The sequence below is a fragment of the Palaemon carinicauda genome, chromosome 30 (genome assembly GCF_036898095.1).
Source record: "Palaemon carinicauda isolate YSFRI2023 chromosome 30, ASM3689809v2, whole genome shotgun sequence".
NCBI lineage: Eukaryota > Metazoa > Arthropoda > Malacostraca > Decapoda > Palaemonidae > Palaemon > Palaemon carinicauda.
Genome location: NC_090754.1, coordinates 89,789,872 through 89,814,381, shown reverse-complemented (window position 1 = coordinate 89,814,381; position 24,510 = coordinate 89,789,872). Strand labels below are relative to the sequence as shown.

The window sequence follows — 24,510 nt, the reverse complement described above, 5'->3', positions numbered from 1 at the left end:
AGGATAACCCATTCCTTGTTGCAATTAAGCATGGATGGCTACAAATAGAGTAGTTCCGGGTGGGGATTTGTTACATATGTATACTCCTTTTCTAGAAAGGAGGGCGGGTCCATCAGGACAACAGGGCCTAAAGATAGATTTTTCGCTTTGCTCAAAATACGTTTTTTGGGCTCAGCCATGTCGTCCTGATGGAAGTTTACCAGAGAATTACTTGAAAGTACTATATCTGTGGGTTTGTATTAGTTCTGGGTGGGGATTTGTTACATATGTATATTCCTTTTCTAGAAAGGAGGGCGGGTCCATCAGGACGACATGGCCTAAAGATAGATTTTTCGCTTTGCTCAAAATACATTTTTTGGGCTCAGCCATGTCGTCCTGATGGAAGTTTACCAGAGAATTACTTGAAAGTACTATATCTGTGGGTTTGTATAAGTGCCTTTACCTTGAATCAGCTTCTATATGGTCATCAGACCACATAAATATATGACGCTAACGTTATTCGTCATATCCGCTAAGTTTGGAACTAACTTAGGCTTCCTGCCCCCTGCAGGGAAACTGTCAACTCTAACTATAGAAGCGAGAAGGTTTTGCATACGTAACAACAAAGTGGAATTAACTTACCATAAGCATGTTCATACATTGAGGCAACTTCAAGTATTTTATATTAGGAAAATAATTAAAGGACTCTGGCTAGTTTTATTCAGCTACTTGTGGGGCAAATAAGACGCAAATACATTTTTTGTATTTATTTGTATAGACAAGAATAAATACAGCAACGAATGTATTAAAATACAGTAGAATCATTTATTACATAACCAACATTCATAAAGTACATATATATTTATCACCTGAAAGGGAAAAATTATATGTTAATTACAGCCACTCAGAGATACAGTATTGCAAAATTATTAAGATAATTTCACTTTAGGTGTTGGATGTGTTCAGACACTGTGTACGAATGTATACATGGCACTGGTGTTATTGGTTAGATTCTACAGGGTACACCTATAAAGAACAGTCCAAGGGGCACCAGGGTGACCCTTAATAAAAGGTATTACACTTGAAGGTGAAAACACCTTTTCACCCATTCACTGTAAAGTTCATCGCAGCACTAGACGACAGGTTTTATAACACTACCTGCCGCCACAACAAAGTGCTTAATTTCATGCACTTGCTTCGCATAATGTTTATAAAAGACTCTAGAGGATCTCCAACCTGTATATGAGCGGAGTCTATCAAAGTCCATATGCTGAAAAAAGTTCAGCGAGGAAACAATTTTTCTTGGATCATGACCTGGGTGTACTGTCAGAATCCGCTCTGCGAATAAAGTAGGTGAGTTTCGCCCTCAGTTGTTTCAGGGATAAGTTTAATCTTAAGGTTTCGCCTATGAAGAGCTGTCCTCCCTTGAAGTCTGAAGTTCTTCGAAGATAGACCTTTAGACACTACTGGACATAGAGAGACATCTTCCTTCAGAGGGCAGATTCTCCAAGGACCCCAACTTTTGGTGGGTAGCTAGTTTTTGGCAAGAAAAATAGGATCGGAAAAAGATTCAGTTCTCCCTTTTCTGTGAAGTGATTATGGCCCTCGTCTCTTGACAGGGCTACTATTTCACTAACTCTAGCCCCGGAGGCTATAGCAAACAAAAAAGGGATTTTGACGAAGGAAAAATCTATTTCTGGGGAGAGACCTGTGACGCCCGGTGAAAAGGGTCCGTCTTTACATGTTTCTAATATAAATCTTCCAAATATACTAGAGAAAGATAAAAGCATGGAATGCAGATGTTACTACCATCACGCGATCACCTTGTGGGTGTCGTGTATTTAACAAGGGTGTGTGAAAACCACTATTCACAGGCTGTCTTCCATTTAGATAATCCCTTCATCAAAGGGGAGGGCCGTGGCAGGCCCTAGAGAATACAGTTGGGCTACCCCACCGACACCTACTACTCGCGCTCTCCAGGTCATCCTTCTGCAAGAACATATGCCTTGGCAAGGAAAGGGTGGGTCCGTACAAAAATAACTGGGAAGGGTTTCACCGGGCGTCACAGGTCTCTCCCCAGAAATAGATTTTTCCTTCGTCAAAATCCCTTTTCTGGGTCGATCTGTGACAGCCGGTGAAAATGTACCAGAGAATGCCTTCCCAATAAAGCCCAATAAAGTAATAACATAATGCGGAGAATACAATCACCATGTACGACAATAATATAATATAATAATGTAAGAAACGTCCAATTACCAACTAGCCAAATGACATAGGGAGCGTAAGGCTAAATAATTAAGACGACAAGGAATCAACTGAGTGTCGAATCGCAAAAGGCATCAAACCTTATATGTCTAAGCATATCTAAACCTTAAAGGAACGGTAACTACAATAACAGTTAAACCATAGGAATTAAACATGGCAAATATCATAGGGCTAACGAACTACCCAGGAGAGTGGCGACGTGGTGTGAGTGGCGGGTAGGAGGGAGAAGAGAAGAGATGGAAGAAAGGAAGAAGCAGAGATTAATGGAGAGGGAAAAGGCTCCCCGCTGCCATCGTCGGGTATTTAAGGGCCTGTAAGATCTTTAGATAGTGGCGTTTGACAACCATAGGGGATTTCCAACCCGTATATTTTTTAAAAATCATCAAAGTCCCTGTTCTGGAAGTAATTGATGGAGGTATCTACTGTCCGTATATCATGAGCCTGGGGAAATGATTCCGGATTAGTATGTTTAAAGAAGTAGAGGATTTGTTGCCTGATACCGTGAATGGAAATAGTACCTCCTTGTTCCCTGATAACCAAGGGGCCAGACAAGCGGGTGGCAGTTATAGCTAAAAAAGGCCTTGAGAGTAGTGACTGAACACAGAAAAGATCCTGGGGAAGAAGAATAATCTTCCGAGGGGAGCACCTATTTTGCGGATCCTCATTTCTTAGCTAGGAAAGCATTGTCTGGAGAAAGGAGTTCTTCGGCTGAAGGGAGGAAATCTATGTTTCCCGGGTTCGTGAGAGAGCTGCTAGTTCTGATATTCCATCACCTGAGGCCAAAGCCATTAGAAATAAAGTCTTCCTAAGAAGAGTGATAAGAGCAGGATTCATTGTCCGTGTCCGGCGCAAGTTTTGAGGACACCGTTCATAGACCAGAGTCCTTTTGTGGCCGAACCGAAGGTCAAAGCCTAGCACATGTTTTTGGAATAGATGAGAAATAGGAATCAGCTAGGTTAATGTTGAACCCAACAAAGAAGATCTTCTTCAAAGCTGACTTGATGGTGATTAAAGTGCTAACTGTTAGGCCTTTGCCAAATAAGAACCTCAAGAAAGAGTTGTCTATATTCGGAGACATGTGAGTATGGGCTGAACTCTTAGGGAATCTGCTAGTTGTTAACGGCCGAATCATATAGGTGAATTGTCGAATCCCTTTTGTCCGATTCGATGAAGAGATCGATTTCCGGTTCAATATTCGCGTCTCTACGAGGTGCAGACTTCCTGTAGTCCACACAGTCAGAGTTTTGGCTATCCTTGAGCAATCTGACACAGTGAGTTTGGATTACTTGAGTCAGTTTGGGGAACGGAATCCGGAAGAGACGGAGTGAGAGGAAACCAACTGTTCTTGGCCAGTGAGGTGGTACTAAAGCCACTGCCCCCCGGAAGGAGCGTAGTTTGTGTAAACGTCCCATTAGAAGATTCACTGGGGGAAATAGGTAAACCTTCTTCTAATGGTTCCTGAGTATCCACCGGAATGAAATTATGTCTAGAGACCATTCTGACTCCAGTGGCTTTGTCCTGGCTAGTGAGTCTGCTCTCACATTCTGGACTCCCGCAAGGTGAGTTACTGACAGGATCCAGTTCTTTTCTGTTGGCCAGGCGAAGATAGTGACCAGGGTCCGATTCAGGTTGGGTGACTTGGATCCTCCCCTGTTGACGCAGTGTACTACGTCTGTGCTGTCTGACACTACTCTGATGTGGCTCGACCTTGGAGGAGAGAGTCTCTTCAGGGTCAAGAACACTGCCATGGCTTCGAGAACATTGATATGGGTCTGTTTCATGGCGGGTGACCAAGACCCCTGAAACATCTGATGTTCGGAGTAATCCCCCCATGCACTTAGAGGCGCGGCTGTATGGAATGTCTCCTGTGGAGGTGGGAATTGTAGAGGAACCGATTTGGAGAGGTTCTCCGGTTCGGACCATGGGCGTAGTCTCATTTTCAAGACAGAGGGGATCTTCGAGACCTTGTCTCTTAAAGGTACTTTAGCTTTCTTTCTCCAAACTCGATTGATGTCTTTGAATTTTTGTTATTGAAGTGAATTGGAGAAGGCCGATGATACTTTCTAAGGTTCTTCTGGACATCTGTTTGTGCTTGAGAAAATTCTTGATCTTGGAAGCTATTCCTCTTACCTTTTTGGAAGGGAGAGACAACGTGTTCTTTGAAAGGTCCCACTGAATGTCTAACCATTCTAAGTGGCCTGATGGTTGCAGGCGAGACTTTTGGAGATTGACCCGAAATCACAGGTTGTCGAGAAATCGAAGTACTTCCTTCGTAGCTCTGTTTCCTTCTATGGCCGACCGGGCCCAAATGAGCCAACTGTCCAGATAAGCCATGATCTGTATCTCTTGGTTCCTGAGTTGTTCTAACACTGTCTCTCCCAGTTTCGTGAATATCCTGGGATCAATGTTGAGGCTGAAGGGCATGTCTTGAACGCCAAGGCTTTCCTGCCTAGGCGGAAACCCAGATAAGAAGAGAAGTTTCGAGCTATAGGCACATGATAATAGTTGTCGGCAAGATCGACAGAGGTGGTGACGGCCCCACGGGTAAGTAAGGTCCGTACCTGAGAGATAGTCAACATCCGGAACTTGTCGCAGAGAATGTAAGAGTTTAGCTTTGACAAGTCCCGGTCCACTCTCAATGCCGACAAGCCTTTCTTCGGAATTGTGAACAGGCGGCCTTGGAACTTCGGTGATCGGTCCCGTTTGATTGCTTTCTTCTTGAGTAACTCTGTGGTGTACTCTTTCAGGATGGGAGTGGATTTCTGGGAGAAGGTCACTGGTGGAAGAGGAGGACCTTGTGGCCATTTCCACCTCAAACCTTTAGAGATTATGCTATGAGCCCACGGACCGAAGGTCCAATGGTCTTGAAAGTGGTAAAGTCTCTCCCCTACTGGGACCACCTCGTTGTGAGGGAGTGAACCTAGGTCCTATCCTTCCCCGAGCCCCCTTTTTCCTAGGTCCGCCTTGGTGGCGGAACTGTCTTCTACTCCTGTATCTTCCTCTCTGGTGTCCACGAAAGGAACCTGAGGGTTCGGAGCTAGGGCTGTATGCAGTCGAGGGCATCCAAACGGGGTTGGGCTGTGTACTTGGGGAATCAGTGAGGTATCCCACCTGATGAGGGGGGATCCGGATGCATAGGCGTCGAATCAGAGGAAGACTGTGATGTCGAGTGGGTAACTGACTATTGATGGCAATGACCCCGGTTCGTTTTGTAGAGGGCAACTCTCTGCTTCTTCTTGAAGAAAGCTTGCTTTTGGTCTTCGACCTTTTTTCTGCAGTGAGGCCCCGCCTTTCCTGCAATTTTGGGTTGCTCTCGTATCATCTTGTAGAACCTTGTTCACCTCCTCCTGAGGGAAGAGGGTTTTACCCCATCAGGAGGAAACTATCAGCCTGCTAGATTCCTGTCTGATAGAGGCCTCAGACAGAACGTATTTCCCACAACTAACCCGATCAGACCACCAAACGTGTAGGTCGAATTGGAAGGGCAGAGATTGGTTCTTCATGAATATCCGAAACAAAGTCTCAGTGGGATAAATCGAGGCTAGGGTCTCCCCGAGGTGGGGTCCGGCTCTTTAAGAGCCGGCATGGCCGAACCTTCTTTGTCAGCTTGAATAGTAAGACCTGTCCATTTATCCATAATAGGCAAGTCAACTATGAGAGGAGTTGTAGATATGGCGTATTCCCCATTGTGTGGGGTGAGCTTGGAATTATCGTACCCCCCAGACCGACAACATCCTGGTCCAGACAGATCGGGCCTGCCCTTTAGGAAATAATACCGTTACCTTCGGTACCTTGTCTAACCTAACCAAGGCATGCTCTTTCAATTGAACGAATCCGTTGAATGGGAATTCTAGTCCCTGAGAGTAAATTCTAGGTCCTCCAGAGGGCGGACGTCTATGCCATCCAGAGTTATGGTACCATCTATATATGGGACATGTAAGGCAAATTTCTATGTGTTGTTTCTGCTCTTTAACCCTACCCCTGGCTTTTAGCAGTCACGGTTTTATGCAAGGTAATATGAACATCAGGATCCTTTGAAGGTCCTAGGTCGGTGACGCAGGTAATTGCAAAGCTGAAGGCTCAAAACTCATCACCACCTACCTGCCCATCCATGGGGTCGATGTCCAACCCTAGAGAGGACACTCTGAGGAGATAGGGTCCTCTAGATGGAGCATTCCTTCCAAACCTTGATACCCAAGGGCGGAGAGCTGCTCTTGCAGGCCGGAGAGATTCATCATCATCCTGAAAGAAGTGAGGGGATTAGTGATGAAGGAGAAGACCGTTCTCCTCAATAAGTAATGCATACATTAATCCGGATCAAGTTAAATCATCGGCAAAGGATACCAAAAGGAAACATATTAGAACCAACTTACATCATGGGTCAGGAGTAGGGAGGACAGCTCGTAGCAGAGCGTGCATGACTCCGAGAACCATACCATGTAGGTGGACCTTCTGTAAAAGAAAGGAGACATAAGTCTGGATGTTCCTTGAAACCCTGGTTAGTGATCCTATTCACAGGCTGGGATCAACCGTATAACTATAACTAATAATAATGCCTATATTTATGCATATACTTAATTATAAATATGTATAAATATGGATAAATATCCATACAACATCGTGTTCAAATAGTAATAAATTTCTACTCAATACTTGGAACCGAACGCTAGCCCCTTCTAATGAAAAGCCAGGTCAAAACCAACCATGCCATGAGAGGCTATCTACTGTTCCTTGAGACTCTGGTCAGTGAACAGATGAATCAATAGAATACTAATATCCAGTAACCACATAACATGTAACTATAAACCTCATCGGTAAAATAATGTTAACCCCGGTTCTGAACGTCTGAGTCAGGGGTGGCCAACCTATGGCGCATTCGCCAACAGTGGCGCATTTCATGATTACAAGTGGCGCACTATACCCCAAAGATAGTAAATTGAATGACTTCTCTTTAAAATTGCTAATTATGTTCATATATTTTCATTAGGACTTTCAAGAATAGCTAATGAATATTATCAACGCAAATTCAAAGTGTCATTAAAGTAAGTACAGTTTACTTTGTATTCATGTTAAATCCTTTCCTTTACAGCTAAAACAAAAGATTGGCCACCCGTGGTCTGAGTGATCTCTGTTGCCACCGGAGATCTGGTGACGGTCCATCATAGTGAAAACATGAACATCAGAGGAAAGCTAATATTAACCTCAATGCTGAACGTCTGTGTGATATCCGGTTAAGCCGGAGATTCGATGAAAAAGGACCGTAATAACGAAATTGGGATTATTCATGAAAAAGGGTTCGTACCCTGGTTCTGATCGTCTGATTGATCAAATTGTTAATTCCGGTTCTGACCGTCTGATTGATCTCTGTTTGTACCGGAGATCCGGTGACAAAGGTCCATCATCGTGAAATCGTGACCCTCAGCGGTACGATAACATTCCTCAATACTGAATGTCTGTGTTATCTCCAGTGAAGCCAGAGATTCGATGAAAAAAGGGACCGTAATAATGTAATTGTGATCAATCATGACAAAGGTTCGTGTGCTAAAGGCCGCAGCCGGAGTCTGAGTGCCGGATTTCACCGTTGCACTCCAAATATCTGACTAGTTCTCACCCAATGAGTATCCATTATAGCGGAGTATAACTCAAGGCGGAGCTAAGGGTGTCGGCATAAAGCGACCCCAACTAATGACTCATACACTACCGTAACCTATTAATAGTGCTAGCTATATTAACAGTAACCACAACAATAAAACGTGAATATCATTAAACGTAATATCATCAACTCGGAGAATAAGAGGAGGCAGGAATAACTCGTGATCGTATAAAAACGGAAAACGGGAAATCCACCTCCCTTACTCGATCTTAATAAAGAAAATGAGAGAAGGGGTAACTCGTAACTGTAGAAACAGAAAACGAGCACTCTATGCTCACGCTCTCAAGGTTACATAATAAAAAACTAACATCACACAAAAATATAAGAAAAATAATAAATTTGATTGCTTTTTTCTTAGTAATTGTAATAACCAAGAACGAAGAATAACGACAACGTAACAAATAAACATAAAGATATAGTCTAAAACGAGCACCTTCCTGAGGCGTGAACATAACTATAACAAAGACTAAATCGCTATTCTTCGTAGGTCCAAATTGGACTTGCTAGCAAATAAATACCATAGTAAAAACCAATAATAAATAATGATAATAAAATTGGTCATAAAACGTAAGTGATATAACCTAGATGACAGAGTACCAGATGGGCAAAATTAACTTGAAAAACTACCGAAGCGAACAATACCCAAAATGGCTGCCGATACCGAGGCAGGCCAACCGCTTCCAAAACTATAATCCACAATACTGGAAAAAGAACAAATGCTCGGTACTGAAATAAACTGTCAAAACAAACTATGGTACTTAACATTGGTAAAGGTGAAGTAGCAACGTCAGTCATGTTGAATTAACGACAATCACTTGCGAAAAACACTTAGCAAAACACTTATCGACTTTGCAGGCAAGTCCAAAACAGAAGGATCACCTGGAGAGCGCGAGTAGTAGGTGTCGGTGGGGTAGCCCAACTGTATTCTCTAGGGCCTGCCACGGCCCTCCCCTTTCATGAAGGGATTATCTAAATGGAAGACAGCCTGTGAATAGTGGTTTTCACACGCCCTTGTTAAATACACGACACCCACAAGGTGATCGCGCGATGGTAGTAACATCTGCATTCCATGCTTCTATCTTTCTCTAGTATATTTGGAAGATTTATATTAGAAAAGTGTAAAGAAGGACCCTTTTCACCGGCCGTCACAGATCGACCCAGAAATATAACTTTCTGTGTTAGATCCTTTAGGGAGCAATCTTCATTGTTCATGTTCGAAGCATAGTGCAAGACTTTATCCAAAGACCATGAAATGGGCTTCGGAGGGGCTGCTGGTTTAAGTCTAGCGCATGCCTTCGGAATCTTGAAGATTTCGTTTGACAGGTCCACCCGGAAGGCGTATAGAAGAGGTCTAGTTAAAGCTGACTTACACGTAGTTATCGTGGTGGAAGCCAAGCCTTGTTCGTGAAGTTGAATGAAGAAGGACAGGCAGAAGTCTATCGAGATTTCTGTTGGCTTTTTTGCTTTTACAAAAAAGACCAACTTCTTCCAAGACGATTCGTATTGTCTTTTGGTTGATTTTGACTTGTATTCTTCTATAAAGCTGATGCTGTCTTTCGAGAAAATTTTTCTATAAAGTTGATGCTGTCTTTCGAGAAAATTTTTCTATAAAGTTGATGCTGTCTTTCAAGATCCCAAACCTTTTCTTGACTGCTAAGGCGAGAAAATCATGAGATGAAGGTTTTGGGTTCTCTGTGATGAAGCGTATACAGTCGACTTCTGAACCAGTTGGGATAGAACTGGGTTTGGTAGAGGAAACAGCCTCAGCCTCAGTTCTATCACCAGAGGGAACCAATTGTTCTTGGGCTACTTGGGGGCCACCACTGCTGCTGTCCCTTGAAGGATCTAAGCTTGTTGAGGATCTTCAGCAGGAGATTTGTTGGCGGGAGCAGACAGATGACTCCATCTGTTCCAATTGAGGGACATGGCGTCTATCGCTTCTGCCCGAGGGTCCTCGTATGGGGCTACGTATCAAGGTAGTTTCTTGTTGTCGCTTGTTGCGAAGAGGTCGATCTGCAGTTCTGGGACTTGTTCGAAGATGAAGGAAAATGAGTCTGCATCTAGGGACTATTCTGACTCTATTGGCTTTCGCCTGGATAGAGCGTCCGCCGTCACATTGCGGAACCCTTGTAGGTGAACTGCTGATAAATGCCATCTTTTCTTTCTTGCCAAGCGAAAGATGGCCAACATCACGTGGTTGATGTAGGGCGATCTCGAGCCTTGTCGGTTCAGACATCTCACTATCACTTCGTTGTCCAAGACCAACTTGATGTGGGCTGATCTGTGAGGGGATAGCTGTTTCATCATCAGGAGGACTGCCATGGCCTCCAGAATGTTGATGTGAAAGGTCTTGAACAGGGATGACCAGGATCCTTGAGCTTTCCTTTGATGGTAATAACCTCCCCATCCTTCCGTTGAGGCATCCGTGTGAAAGACTACCGACGGTTGAAGTGGTTGTAAGGGAATAGTCCTTGCTAGGCTCTTGACCTTTGACCACGGCCTCAGAAGCGATCGTAGTGAGGTCGGTGTCGGTCTCTGTTGATCTCTTCGAGCGTTTGATGCGTATCTTCTCCAGACTCCTGACTCATCTTTTAGCTGTGCTCTTAGCACTGGGTCTGTTACTGCTGCAAACTGGAGAGAGCCCATTACTCTTTCCTGTTGGCATCTTGAAATCCTGTTGGATTTCAGTAGTCTCTTGACAGAAACCGCGATCTCTCTCCTCTTCTTTTGTGGAATGGAGAGGCGATGTGACTGCAAGTTCCAATGGATTCCCAACCATTGAAACTCTGGAGCTGGAGAGAGGCGAGACTTCTTGTAGTTGATCTTGAAGCCCAGATGTTCCAGGAACTGGATCACCTTTGTGGCTGCCTGCAGACAAGCAGTCTTGGATGCTGCCCACACCAGCCTGTCGTCCTGGTATGCAGCTACCTGAACGCCTTCTAAGCATAGCTGTTGTACGACTGCGTCCGCAAGTTTCGTGAAGATCCTTGGGGCTTTGTTTAGTCCGAAGGGCATTGCTCTGAAGACATACTTTGTCTTCCGTAGCTTGAATCCTAGGTAGGAGGAGAGGGGGTAGCTGACTGGAAGATGCCAGTAAGCATCTGCCAGGTCTATTGAGACTGTGTACGCCCCTTTCGGTAACAGGTTCCTCATGTGTTGTAGGGTTAACATCTGGAACTTGTTGTTCTCGATGAACTTGTTGAGTGGAGACAAGTCTAGAATGACTCTGAGTTTGTCCGAGTCCTCTTTGGGAACACAAAACAGCCTTCCCTGGAATTTGATGGACTTTGCTTTCCTTATAACCTTTTTGTTCAAGAGTTCTAAGGTATATTCTTCCAATAAGGGGGTGGAGTGTTGGAGGAATTGAGGAAGTGAAGGTGGAGATTTTTTTCTATTTCCATCCTAGTCCATTCTTGAAGAGGCTGTGGGCCCAGGGATCGAAGGTCCAACGATCCTGAAAGTGGAGAAGTCTTCTTCCTACCTGGAGCATCTCATTGCTTGGATGATCTGGAGGGTTTGCCAGTCTGACCACGTCCTCCTCTACCTCTTGAGGGGTTTCTTGAGGAGCCTCGTCTAGATCCTCTACCTTTCGGGCGAAAGGTAGTGGTGTGCCTCTCAAAACCTGGGTTGAAGGCTGGTGACTGGGCTACCAGCTGTTGAGGCACCACCTGGAGAGTGGTTTGCGGCTGAGCAACCATTTGGGGCACCGTGGTCATGGTGACCGTAGGATGTTGTACAGGTCAAGGAGGCAGTCTTGGCTTCTTCGTCTACCTCTTAGGTTGGGGACCAGCATCAGGGGAAGATTTTCTCTTGGAAGAGATGCCTCACTTTTGGAGAAGGTTCCTATTCTCCGTGGCGGCTTTAGCGACTACTGTACCTCTTGGACTGCTTCCTTTGGGAAGAGGTCCTTGCCCCAGATACAGGAAGTGATCAACTTCCTGGGCTCGTGTTTGACTGTTGCATTGGCAAAGACGAACTCTCTGCAGGCCCTACTGGCCTTCACAAAACCGTACAAGTCCTTGACCAGAGTAGCCATGTGCATCTTGGCTAGGACTGTATACATGTCTGGGGTGCTTGCAATGCCTGCACACATCTTCATGCAGTTCTGGAGGGACAGAGAGGCGGCTAGTCTCTCCTTTGTCTCCTGTTCTCTTCTCAGGAGAAGGTCCTACAGCTTCGGGAGGTTCTCATTGAACTGCTGTCCTGCAATGTCCGCTTCGAGCTTTGCTACCGAGAAGGTTAGGTGGACCTCATTCTAATCCTTCTCGTCCATGGGCAAGGCCAGAGACAATGGCCTACACTCCTCTAGCGTTGGATATGGTTTGCCTGCATCAACTGCCTTAAGCACACTGGAGAGCTTTAGACGTGAAGGGTAAAGCTCTGGATGAAGGAGCAAGGAAAGTAGGATGCATTTTGCTCAACGCAGAAACTTAGAGGTTGTATAGCCTGCCTCCTTCAGGCTACTCATCAAGAGAGCCTGTGTCTTGTCATGGTAAAAAACCATGACCTCTTTGGGTTCCGTCTCTTCCTTAAACGCCGGCTCACTCTTCAGCTGGATGAAACATTCCGGGTAAGCCGAAAGGTTTGGCCAGAATTGGATATCGTCAAAGGGGATGGCGCCCATCTTCTCCGAGATGTAGAGTTTCCCATTCATCATGGGCATGAACTCTGCATACCTCCAGGGATTGGTTTCGGAGCATGGTGGCAGGTCAGACACTCTGGTCGCTTGTAGGATCCACGAAAAGCAACTACGCGGCTGGCTTCCCTGAATTCCTTCCTCATATCTACATTTTCCTTGCGTAGAGTATCGACCAACTGCTGGATCTGGGCCATAATCGCTTGGCCCGTGAGGAACAGCGGGTCTGGTGGAGGGGTTGGAGCCAAAGTTGATGGCACAGGTTGAAATGTCGACACAGACAGAAGAGGGTCCTCCGCTTCTGTCGACTCGAGGTCTTCTTCCTCCTCAGGTGGTTGGGCCACCTCTTCTTTAGGGTCTTCTTGAAGGAGACCCTTTTCGGTCTCCAAGGACACTTCTGACATCCTCTCCTGATGGATGTCCATGCCTTGTAGAGCCTCATTGATGTCGGCCTCTAATGCTAGTTGCCTGGGTCGTGCCTCACAGATGTTGCCTTAGGGAACAGCAGGCTTCTGATCGCGTTGCTTGGTAGTTACGGTCCCGGAGAGTTCTTCTGGAACCCTCGTACCCACTTCCGAAGCGTTTCCCTCGCAGAGTCCCTCGACTCCGACGTCTTGGGATCGCCGAAACCCTCGGTCATCAAGGCTGAGCAGACGTTGGAACCCTTGGGGTCCCAGTATCTCAAGGTTTCAGTTGCGATGGAGCAGGGGGAATGAGATCTGCACATGTTGTGACCACAAAAGTTCTTACAACAAACTCTTGTGGTTGTAGTACATAACTGCACACTTCACCTGGGGCTCCTCCCGTAAGGAAAGAAAAAAGTGAAATGAGTATGGGGTAGTTTATCACACTTGATAAATTAATTTCATGCATTACAAATAGCACTTTCTGTTATTATTATAGCTTAGGATAGTAAGCTAGAAAAGAAATAGGAAAGACATGTCCGTGTTTCCTGTCCAGGCACCCTCTTAATGAGAGAATGCCTTGATGAAGTCATTGAGCTTCAGCACGGCATTTCATTCCCGTGCTGAAACTTGGTGACGGGCAAGAGGGCTCTCTAACTTGGGGAAATTGCTCCCCCAGTTCGAATCTAAATTTCTCTCTTTTACCTTTTTCTTTTTCTCAATATTACTTCGACCTTATCCTAATTTCACAAACTTTCTTTAGTCTTGCTTTCCAAACTCTATGAGAAAAATTTCCCTCATTATATGTGTGTATATATTATGTACATATATATTTATTATTATTTTTTTTTTTTGCTCTTTTCTCCTATGGCTTGGATGTTTTTACATCCATTGTAGCCCCGGCGGGGATGTTCATACATCCTTTATTGCTGCCTGCTTTGATGAGTGGGAGGAGGTATCACGGTTGGGAGGTGTTTGCATTCAAAGCTATATGTGAGAGTATTGGATGATTTCAGCCGTCCCGAAGATGGTTTGGACCTTTTTGGGGGAACTATTCTCAAGTGTTGGGTCTTCGGAATCCAGGGGGATCCAATGCTTGGGGTAGGACTCTCGGCTTTTGGCCGGAAGCCCGTCATTATAGATATGGGGAGGATGATTCCATAATTTCTTGGTCTCAGTCCTAACAGGCGGGTTCAGCTTACACCTGTGCCTCTATATCTGTTTTGATGCTATCCTTCGGGTAGGGTATGGAGTGGACCATCTGGGAAGTATACTCTCATTGTGCCGATAGTGGAGAGTGCAAATTTCCTTTCCGACGCGTGATGGCCTAACATTCTCGAGCAGGTACATCAAACTAACTCTTTTCTCTCTCTTTAGTATAATGGATTCTTTAAGGAACGAACCTCCATCCCCTGGATACGCTGACTCTCCCCCGGCACTGTTGACGACCTCTGCTAATGTGATAAGGGATAGCTCTGTTGATGACCTCGGAACGGGTAAGGACCATTCTACTGATATTTCTAAATCGAGTAATTTGGGTAACACGAGGAAACTTCGAATCCTCCATGTTACACAAATTTCAATAGAAACAAATTATGATGATCTATGTAAAGCATTTGAATGCTATGGATGCATAAAAGAAATAAGGATGAAACTTGAAGCTGAAACTTGGGATTCATGGATATCTTATAGTAGTTATGACGAAGCATTTAGTGCAATAAGTAATTTGAAGAATATTAAAATTAATAACTTGAATGTCGCGGCTGCTCTCTGCGATAAGGTACCAAAAGATTTAGATGTGTACAGGCCTGCCGATTGGTTGGAAAAAGACGCAGATTTAGTCATGCCCTCCCAGAGAAATCCAAAACCACCGATGTGGCTTATAGCTGAATCAAAGGGGGTTACAGGGAATTATTTCAAAATATGCAAATTGATTCAGAAAAAAGTAGGAACTATTGCACCAGGCGATATATCTCGTTTCGGAAAAAATAGTTTCCTTATCCATGCCAAATCCAGTACACAGTCGGTAATATTGTCCAATATGAAAATAAATAATGATGACATTAAGTTAGATGTCAAACCCCACCTAAATTTTAGCTACGGAAGGGGCGTAGTTTTTAACAGAGATCTATATGATTTTACAGAGGAGGAGATACTGGCCATGTGTCCATTAAATGTTTGGAAAGTTCATAAAGTCCCAGGTACATCAATGATAATCCTTACGTTCCAGGATGCTGATGTACCTTTTCATATTATTATCGAGAACGAAAGGATTAAAGTAAGACCCTTCAAGCAGAAGCCATTGCAATGCTTTAATTGTTTTAAATTTGGGCACCCGTCCAAAGTTTGCAAAAATGAGAAGATGTGTGGTATTTGCTCCAAATCTTACCATGGAGAGTGTGCACTTGGAGCCAGGTGTTTAAATTGCAGCTCGAATCACAAATCCACAGACAAGATCTGCGAGCTATATAAGTTGGAGGAAGCTGCCCTCAACAAATCAAATTTAGAACATATAAGTGTGACCCATGCCAAAAGACTATTAAATAAATCAAATACATATGCTAAGGCATTAAAATCAAACCAACCTAGCACTGCCAATAGCTCAAAAAAAAGTATACTATCTGACAAAATGTCAAATAATGAGGCAACCATATCACCTCCTGAGGCTTTACCACAGTGTATTAACACTAGGTCATTGCCCATTGCTGTACAGCCTTCAGCCGCCATTACAAAAAGTAATACAAACCTCTCTCAGGCCATGTCCTTGCCTGATCTGATGGAGGTTCCACTTAAGACTAACTTACCTGATGCACCTGTTGTGGGAAAGGTGCAAAAACCTCGAATCCCACCATCTATTAATCGCAAAAGAGAGAGACCCCCATCTCTCTCTCCACCCTCCATTAGAAACGTTAAGGTTATGACATCAAATAAATTTGATCTTTTGTCTGTTGATGTTTCTAATGAACCAGAAGATGGACTGAATAAATCAGAAATTCAAGTTGAGGTCCACCATCCACCTCAACAAATAGATAAAAAGAATACAAAGAAAAACACCAACGTTAAACCCAACATAACAAGACCACCTCTGAAGAAACCTACTGGTAATAATGTTAAATTAAAAACTGCTAATGGGAAGACCTCATCCAAGATGTCTTCCAGAAATAATCCATAGTTTTCTCCTCCATTTTGCAATGGAACTGTCAGGGTTTGAGGGCGAAATATGAAGAACTTAAGCTCCTAATTCATGAGCATTCCCCCATAATTGTATGTCTACAGGAAAGTATGCTTGATTCTAACACTCCTAGTCCTCGAGAGTATGTTAGCTATAGAACACCATATAATCAACAAGCAGGGAGCCATGGCGGAAGTCTCATATACATTCGTCGAGATGTTCCCCAAATACCCATGTCTATACGTACAACCCTGCAGGCAGTTGTTGTACAAATTGATATAGGGAGAAAATATACAATATGCTCTCTGTACTTACCTCCAAATGATAATATTTTATATGATGATTTAGCAGAGGTCATTCAACAACTCCCTCAACCTTTTCTCTTACTGGGAGATATGAATGGTAGACATCCTTTATGGGGTGATGTTTTGGCCGACACAAGGGGCAATATTATCTCATCAATTGTGGAGAATAAGGATGTGGGACTCCTTAATACAGGAGAGCCCACACACTTCCATGTTCAGACAGGTACTTTGTCATGCATTGACCTTTCAATTGCAAGCTCTAACTGCCTTCTTGATTTTGATTGGAGGACATTAGATGATTGGCATACTAGTGATCATGCACCAATCATTATAAACACCAACAAGGGTCCGCCTTTGCAACGATCGCCACGTTGGAATCTAGACAAGGCAGACTGGGTTAAATTTTCCGAGCTAAGTGAAATCGAAGTGAGAGCAGAACAGTTTGAAAGTGTTGATGATGCCTTAGACCTACTGAATGGAACTCTTCATACAGCAGGAGTCAATTCAATTCCCAAAACAACAGGGTTATTCAAACGACGACCAGTCCCGTGGTGGTCTTCAGAACTAACTGCACTCCACAGAGCCACAAGAAGATCTCTAACACGATTGCGTAGACGCAGAAGTGATGAAAATTTAACTATGTACAAGAAATGTAGAGCACAGTTCCGTCGTGCCATGAAAGAAGCAAGGCGCCAGTCATGGATGTCTTTTGTTTCCTCTATTAACAGTAGAACACCACCATCTTCTGTGTGGAGGAAAGTAAAAAAGATAGCTGGCAAATTCACCCCCAACCAGTGTTGAAGGTGAATGGCCAGTATGTAACTGAAGCAAATGAAGTTAGCAATGCCCTGGCTAATCATTTTTCAAATGTATCCAGCAAGTGTGAAGGAGCCCCTGGTCACCAGTATAGGAGCACTGAAGAAAAGAAAATTTTAAATTTTGCAACAAGAAGGGAAGAGTCGTATAATTCTCCTTTCACTGAAAGAGAGTTTGATTCCGCACTTGCTCATTGCAACGATACAGCCCCTGGACCCGATGGAATTCCATATGCAATGATTAAACATGTACATTTTAATACAAAGCTATTTATTTTAAGCATTATTAATAGAATATGGCATGATCATAGTTACCCAAGTGTTTGGGAACTAGCCATTATTTTAGCCTTTTTAAAACCCGATAAAGACAAGTTTTTAGCAGCAAACTATCGTCTTATTGCATTGACATCTTGTTTATGTAAAATCATGGAGAAGATGGTCAATGCAAGGCTGATATGGTACCTTGAAAAGAAAGGTATTTTATCACCGATTCAATGTGGATTCCGAAAAATGCACTCAATGACTGATGTGTTGATACGACTTGAGTCTTCTATTTGTGAAGCCTTTGCTTCCAAACAGCACCATGTTACAGTATTTTTTGACCTTGAAAAGGCATATGATACCACATGGAGATATGGTATTCTTAAAACCATTCTTGAATTGGGATTGAGAGGAGAGCTGCCACTATTTATTCAGGCATTTCTTTCACGTAGAGTTTTTCAAGTGAGAGTGGAGGAAACTCTATCAGAGAGTAAGTGCCAGGAAGAAGGAGTTCCTCAGGGTAGTGTGCTGAGTGTAACCCTTTTTGCACTAGCAATTAATGGGATATCCTCAGCCATTCCCCAGGATGTTCTCTCAACATTATTTGTGGATGATCTCTCAATATCATTTGCTGGCACTAGAATGGCAATGGTTGAGAGAAAAATCCAACACTCTATTGATAAAATTATCCAGTGGGCTGACATGAATGGATTCAAGTTCTCGACAAGTAAAACTACCATTGTCCATTTTTGTCGTATCCGGGGAGTACATCTAGACCCGGATATATACATTAAAGGTCAACGGATACCATGTGTATCGGAAACCAAATTTTTAGGTTTGATATTTGACTGTAGACTTACATGGGTTTCTCACCTAAAAGCACTAAAAGCTAAATGTGTTGAAGCTCTGAATATTTTAAAAGTATTGTCCCATACATCATGGGGGGCAGACCGCAATACTATTTTAAAATTATACAAGGCCTTGATTTTTTCCAAAATTAGTTATGGTTGTGAGGTATACTCTTCAGCCACCCCAAGCCGGTTGAAAATATTAGATTCAATACATCATGCAGGTATTAGATTGTCCACGGGAGCATTCAGAACATCACCTATCCCAAGTCTCCTTGTTGATGCTGGAGAGTTACCACTAGACCTTTACCGAGTGTCTTCTATTCTTCGGTATTGGTATAGATTGCAAAGACTCCCTAATTATTTAGCCTTCCAGACTGCAAGCCTTATAAGGCACCCAACATACTTTGAAATGCACCCAAAATCTCCTCAACCCTATGGCTTTTGGGTGAAACAATTATTAAACAGTCTGGATATAATTAGATGTAAGGTACTTCCATTCAAGGTATCATCAACGCCTCCATGGAAGTTACCAGAGATATCTTTTTGTAAATATTTTATAGGAGATAAGAAGAATATGTCAGACCTAGAAGCCAGGTCTCTTTTTAATGAACATGTTAACCCTTTTACCCCCAGGCTATTTGGAAATTTCCAACCCTTAACCCCCAGGGGGTTATTTTTTTCCCAGCACATTTTGCAGTATATATTTTTTTAAATTGCTCTAACAGCCTTAATTTTGGTCATAGAGAGGTCAGGTTGGTCTCATTCTCTTGGAAAATGCCTGAATTTTCTCAAAAAATTATAAATATATGAAAAAAAGATTTTTTATAGCATTTTTTTGCAAGGACGTACCGGTACGTTCATGGGGGTAAAGGGATGGCTTTTGTGAAACGTACCAGTACATCCTGTGGGGGTAAAAGGGTTAAAGAACATAGAGAATCAACTTTTATCTATACTGATGGCTCCAAATCTGATGCTGGCGTTGGATTTGGGGTACATAGTAATAGTTTTAATTGTAGAGGTGCACTTCCTCTGACCGCTTCCATATTTACTGCGGAACTGTATGGCATATTAACCGCTATTGAGAAAATAGCATTGGAGAAGGAGGGTAATTTTACAATTTTTAGTGATGCAAGGAGTGTCCTTCAAGCTATAGAAGTTTTTAATTCTAATAACCCTCTGGTTTTAAAGATTTTAGAATGGCTTTTTATTATTGGACGGAGAGGTATAACAGTTCACTTTTGTTGGGTTCCAGCACATGTAGGTGTGTGTGGGAATGAGAAGGCAGATTTTCTGGCTAAGAATGCTGCATCCGAGTTGCTGCCAAGAAGGTATCCCAATGCCTGTAAGGATTTCTTACCTGACATCAAGAAATTGGTTTGCAATAAATGGCAACAGCAATGGGATAGCCTAGATGGGAATAAAATGCGAAAGGTAACAAATGTCATATCTCCTTGGAGGTATAATATGATGCCCCTAAAATAGGAGAAATCTCTTTGTCGTCTCCGTATTGGTCACACTCGGTTGACACATGAGTTTCTGCTGAAGGGCCAACACCAACCGTATTGTGACAACTGTTTAGTACCTCTAACAGTAAGGCATTTGTTGACCGAATGCCCCAATTATAACAACTTGCGGAATAGATATTTGTTTGAGGCTCGAGGTGAGGGTGGCAGGTTCATCCTTGCCAAGATTCTTGGAAATGATGTGTCCTACCATGCAAGTGGCATTTTTAAATTTATTTCAGAAGCAGGTCTTCTGAAAAATATTTAACTTTTATGACATTCAATTTTTATGATTTTAATTGAATACTCTTTAATTTTTTTATTTTATTTCATTTTTTATTTTTGTATACATAAATTAAATGTTACCGGCGTCAATGACCTTAGATGTCAGGATGCCTGAAAACTTTAAATCATTCATTCATTCCTGTCCAGGCAATTGCTGTGACCTCTCTCAATATTAATATTACAAATTTCCATATTAGGGGAATCTCGGGTGGAAGAGCTCTCTAATAGAAAGCTGAAGTTAGTGTATACTAGCACTAACCCTTCCACAATTGGAATATTGATTCTGTTGGGTAAAGAAATTACAGTATGTTCTGATGACCTATGGTTTATCAGGATATTGAAGGAATACTTCACTTCAACATTATTTAGCAGTCTCAACAATGGACTGTGCAAGGTTACACAAAATATGTTGGAAAACATAATACTGTATATTATATACTATAGTTTTCTAACTGCTGTATTTTCTATACTGCAGAAATACTGGCTACTGTATAATATTATACTGTAGTGCTGCCGGCATGCTACCGGCTAGGCTAGTACCTGAGTACCTGAGGGCACTAGCCGACAGAGAGAGAGAAAGCATGGAGAGAAGGGCTACCGTATTATTATAGTTTAGTATAATAATTAGGGTTGTAGGGACTACTGCCGCTACTGCTTTCTTTCCGGAATGAGGATTCAAATGGAAGGGGAAAGAATGTAATAATTCTAGCTTCCATCCAGCCACAATATCTGTTGCTGGCTGTTCTGCTGGTCCAGGGATTGTGGATGGCAGTCCAAGAGAGGACTGAAGAATACTCAAAGTTATGTAGGGTCTCCCACCGGCAGTCGTCATGGCCGGCACAACCTTTCCCGGAGCCTTGCTTTTGTTAGGGGGAAGGTCGAAGCAGCAAGCAAGCCACCTTTGTAGGAGCCCGGCTGGCATCGTAACCCGCCCGGCAAGCTGGGGAGATTGTAGAATACTGGCCACAGATGTTGTGACGCCTAGGCCATCACTAAAGGACAGAAGGGGAAAGGAAAGGGTCTTATATTTTGCATAGAAAGAAGGCGGCACATCTGCCTCCAACTGTCGACAGCAAAACAAGGAATCATAGTTTCCTATGCCGTCTTGGGCGGCAGAAGATTAACGATTCCTCAGCTTAAGACATTGCCGGATATAAGACATGTCTTCTAGACCACAAGGGAGAAGGTGGCTGCAACTGTACTACCACTTTCGGTTGTGAACTAGGGAAGCCGGGCTTCCTATGCCGGCAACTTTGAAACCGGCAGGGGAATGACTAATCCCCCATCGGTAGAGTTGATGACAACAAGACTGAATACTCTGAGTAACTGTCGTAATTCAAAGCCGGGACACTCACCGGCAAAGAGGGAAGACAGAAATACTATCCCAGTCAAGCCGGAGTACACTACTGTACGGCAAGACCAAGATAGGGTTGCCGCCTAATGGCAGCATTCAGAGGGAAGGTAGGGTTTATCCTTAAATCTCTAAAAGAGACGAGTATCAAATTATATTAGTAATTCTAGGAGATATACTAACTCCGACTGAATTGATAAAACGATACAAGAGGATAAACGGGAATAACGTTACTAAGGTATACTAAAACGCATTAGGCTAGTCTAACTCGAGTCGGGATCTCGGCTACGCTATGTCACCGACACCCTATCGTTTATGATCGAAACGTTTCACAGAAGAAGAAATATTACGTGCATGATCTGATCTTCACCAGTATAATTTGCCTAAATAGCTATAATTCATAAAAACTAAATATTGGAAACGTCGTACTACTAACTAAATAAAGCATTTATGGTGTACGACAGCGTCCATATTGGCCGCCTCCAGTGATGGCTGTGCTCTGCTAAACACATTTAAATTATGCTAATTTAACTGTGAGAAGGAAGCTAAAAATTATACACAGGAAAGAATAAATACTCAACTTTCCAGAGGATGAAGATGCTGGAGAATGCATGGTAAAAATAGTAACAAAACCGTGAGTAATAGGGAGATACACCGTGCTTAATTGGCTACTATTAAAGGAATGGGTTACTCCGTGTTGCTCCGTAGTAGTACGAGAAAGGGGATCCTCTGAGTAACCTTGATGACGGCTCCCCTTCATTTTCGCCACTCTTCCCCCTCAGAGCCAAAACTCTATTCGGGGTGAAGATTGCCATGTGTTGTATCAAGAAATACATCCCCTGATATTATGCGATATCCTTAGGAATTTTCTTAAGGATACTCGCGCCAGGAGTTGGAATTCTGGAGACCTATGGTCAATTCGCTGGGAGTATTACTGTAGCTAAATATCCCTTAGAAAGCTGCCTAAAGGAACCTTCCATCAGGACGACATGGCTAAGCCCCAAAAAAAAGAATCTTCAGCCATTTTCTTAGAAAACTGATCACAAAACTAGTGACCGCTATCTTCAAAAGAGAGTGGTGCAAATGGAATATTCATTGGGACTTTACATGAGTAGAGATATGTATTACCTCCGCTACTCCTCTAGCTATGTGGCCAAGATCTAAAAGGTGAGAAAGAAGAACTGGAGAGATTAGAGTACTTGTGAAGAAAATAATCAACCCTTCTCTCCATTAGCCAGTGATACAGCATAGTCCTGAATTATGCATGTTTGAATTGTGCGATTCCCCTTTTTATGCAGTCGTTAGTTCTAAAAAATTAATGTTCTGTATTCGCCGAACTGTTCAAAGTCTGCGAGTCATGCGCCACAAAACATATCAAATCTATTGTCTTTTCAAGTGTATTGGTAGGCCTAGGTACTGTGACTGATAATGAATGTAACCAAACCATATTTACCTTAAAACTTATCTACATATAGTAATTTCATAATGAATAGCCTATTCGAGAAAAAATTCCTTATCAATAATGAAATTAACTTTTATCTATGCGAGTCCAGCTGGCAAAACATAAATGTCAAATTGTGGTTACATTCTCAGCAACCTTTATCTTTCTTTAACCTTTTGATAATTTTAATGGTAGTAATAACGTTTACATTAGCATAATATAAATTTTTCATTAAAAATTCATCATTATTCAAATTATCCTTACTTTCTCCAATCCCGCACCATCTCTGTCACATTGAACATTAAAACGTTTTGAATGTTTTGTTTATTCATATGAACAATTTGATATTAGAAAAAAAAACAGCGTAATGTAGTACATAAAAAGTATTGAAAATGGGTAGTAAAAATGTTTAAATGGGTAAATTGCTGTTTGTCTTGGCCTAATGGATTGATTCCTGTTACGTGTCTTGAAATATGCAATTTTCCATTCATGCAAGGCCATGGATCAAGCAAATTCTTGCATAATTATGGATCCTACTGTATGTGAATGGGAGCAATGGCTGTCACCTTTTTTCAAGAAAGAAGGTACCCTTAGAAATTATGGTTGATCTTCTTGTGGGGAGGTGAGGGTTAGGAGCTGGATGAATGAAGGTTGGATCTCAAGGATAAAAAAATAGAAAGGAGGGAGCACAAAGAAGCATGGTTGTGCTTCTTTTCTTTCCTCATACAATGCATCGCATTTATCTCTCCTGCTGTAGCGACATGTATGTTAAGGGATAGTAGTAGCAGACTGGTACATTCCTGGAGCAGGGACATTGTATAGTAACAGGAACTGTAGAAGAGAAGTTTTAGGCTGAAGTTAAAAGATCCTCACAGTCAGGATTTCCAGGCTGGATAGAAAGCCTCTAGCAACATCCAGGACTCTTGTAATGACCAGTGTATGTAATGTGCAGGTTACTGGTTATACTGTGGACCCATCAGTCTGTGTTGATAAACAACGCTAGCATGGAGAGGCTTTGAGGGGAGGGGATCCTCCAAAATTAGTCGCTATGGAGTTGGTCACCATGGCTTCTCTCTAAGCTATGTTTTGACTGTACCTATGGTTAGTTACATTGATGGGCTTTTTTGGTAGTTCCTCAAAGGTTGACAAGGTGAAACAATAAAGGCTGTTGGTGTGTGAAGGAAAGGCATTGACCTCCCTAGAAACAAGATATCATGTTTACTCTCTTTTCACATTGGGTTTCATCCATTGGTAGTCTTTCCATATTGAATGGTAGCCAAAGAGAAATCGAGGCAATGAGTCAGGTGAAAGGTTTTTACTCTCATGCACTCGCATTTAACTATGTAAGTACCCTGATGACCAGCTCCAAGGACTGAACCATCTTGTACTGAAGGATGCTCTATTAAAGATGGAGCTTTGTATTTTTAGGAACAAATTAGCCTGTTAGTTTTTTAAAACCATTTTTATAATTAGAAATAAGTTTAGTAAACAATTGATGTGTTTATCTTAGTTTATTTTTTAAGAGGTATGCCTTTCATTACACTTTTCAGGATAAGATATTCAAATTTAACAATTTTCAGTGTCATTAGG

At 42.6% G+C, this 24,510-nt stretch overlaps 1 protein-coding gene across 3 annotated transcripts in view; it reads left to right on the top strand.

The window, feature by feature from the left end:
* Nucleotides 1-24,510, top strand: part of heix (UbiA prenyltransferase domain-containing heix) — a 94,495-nt gene that overhangs the window by 63,329 nt on the left and 6,656 nt on the right. The gene's annotated exons all lie outside the window — the stretch shown is intronic.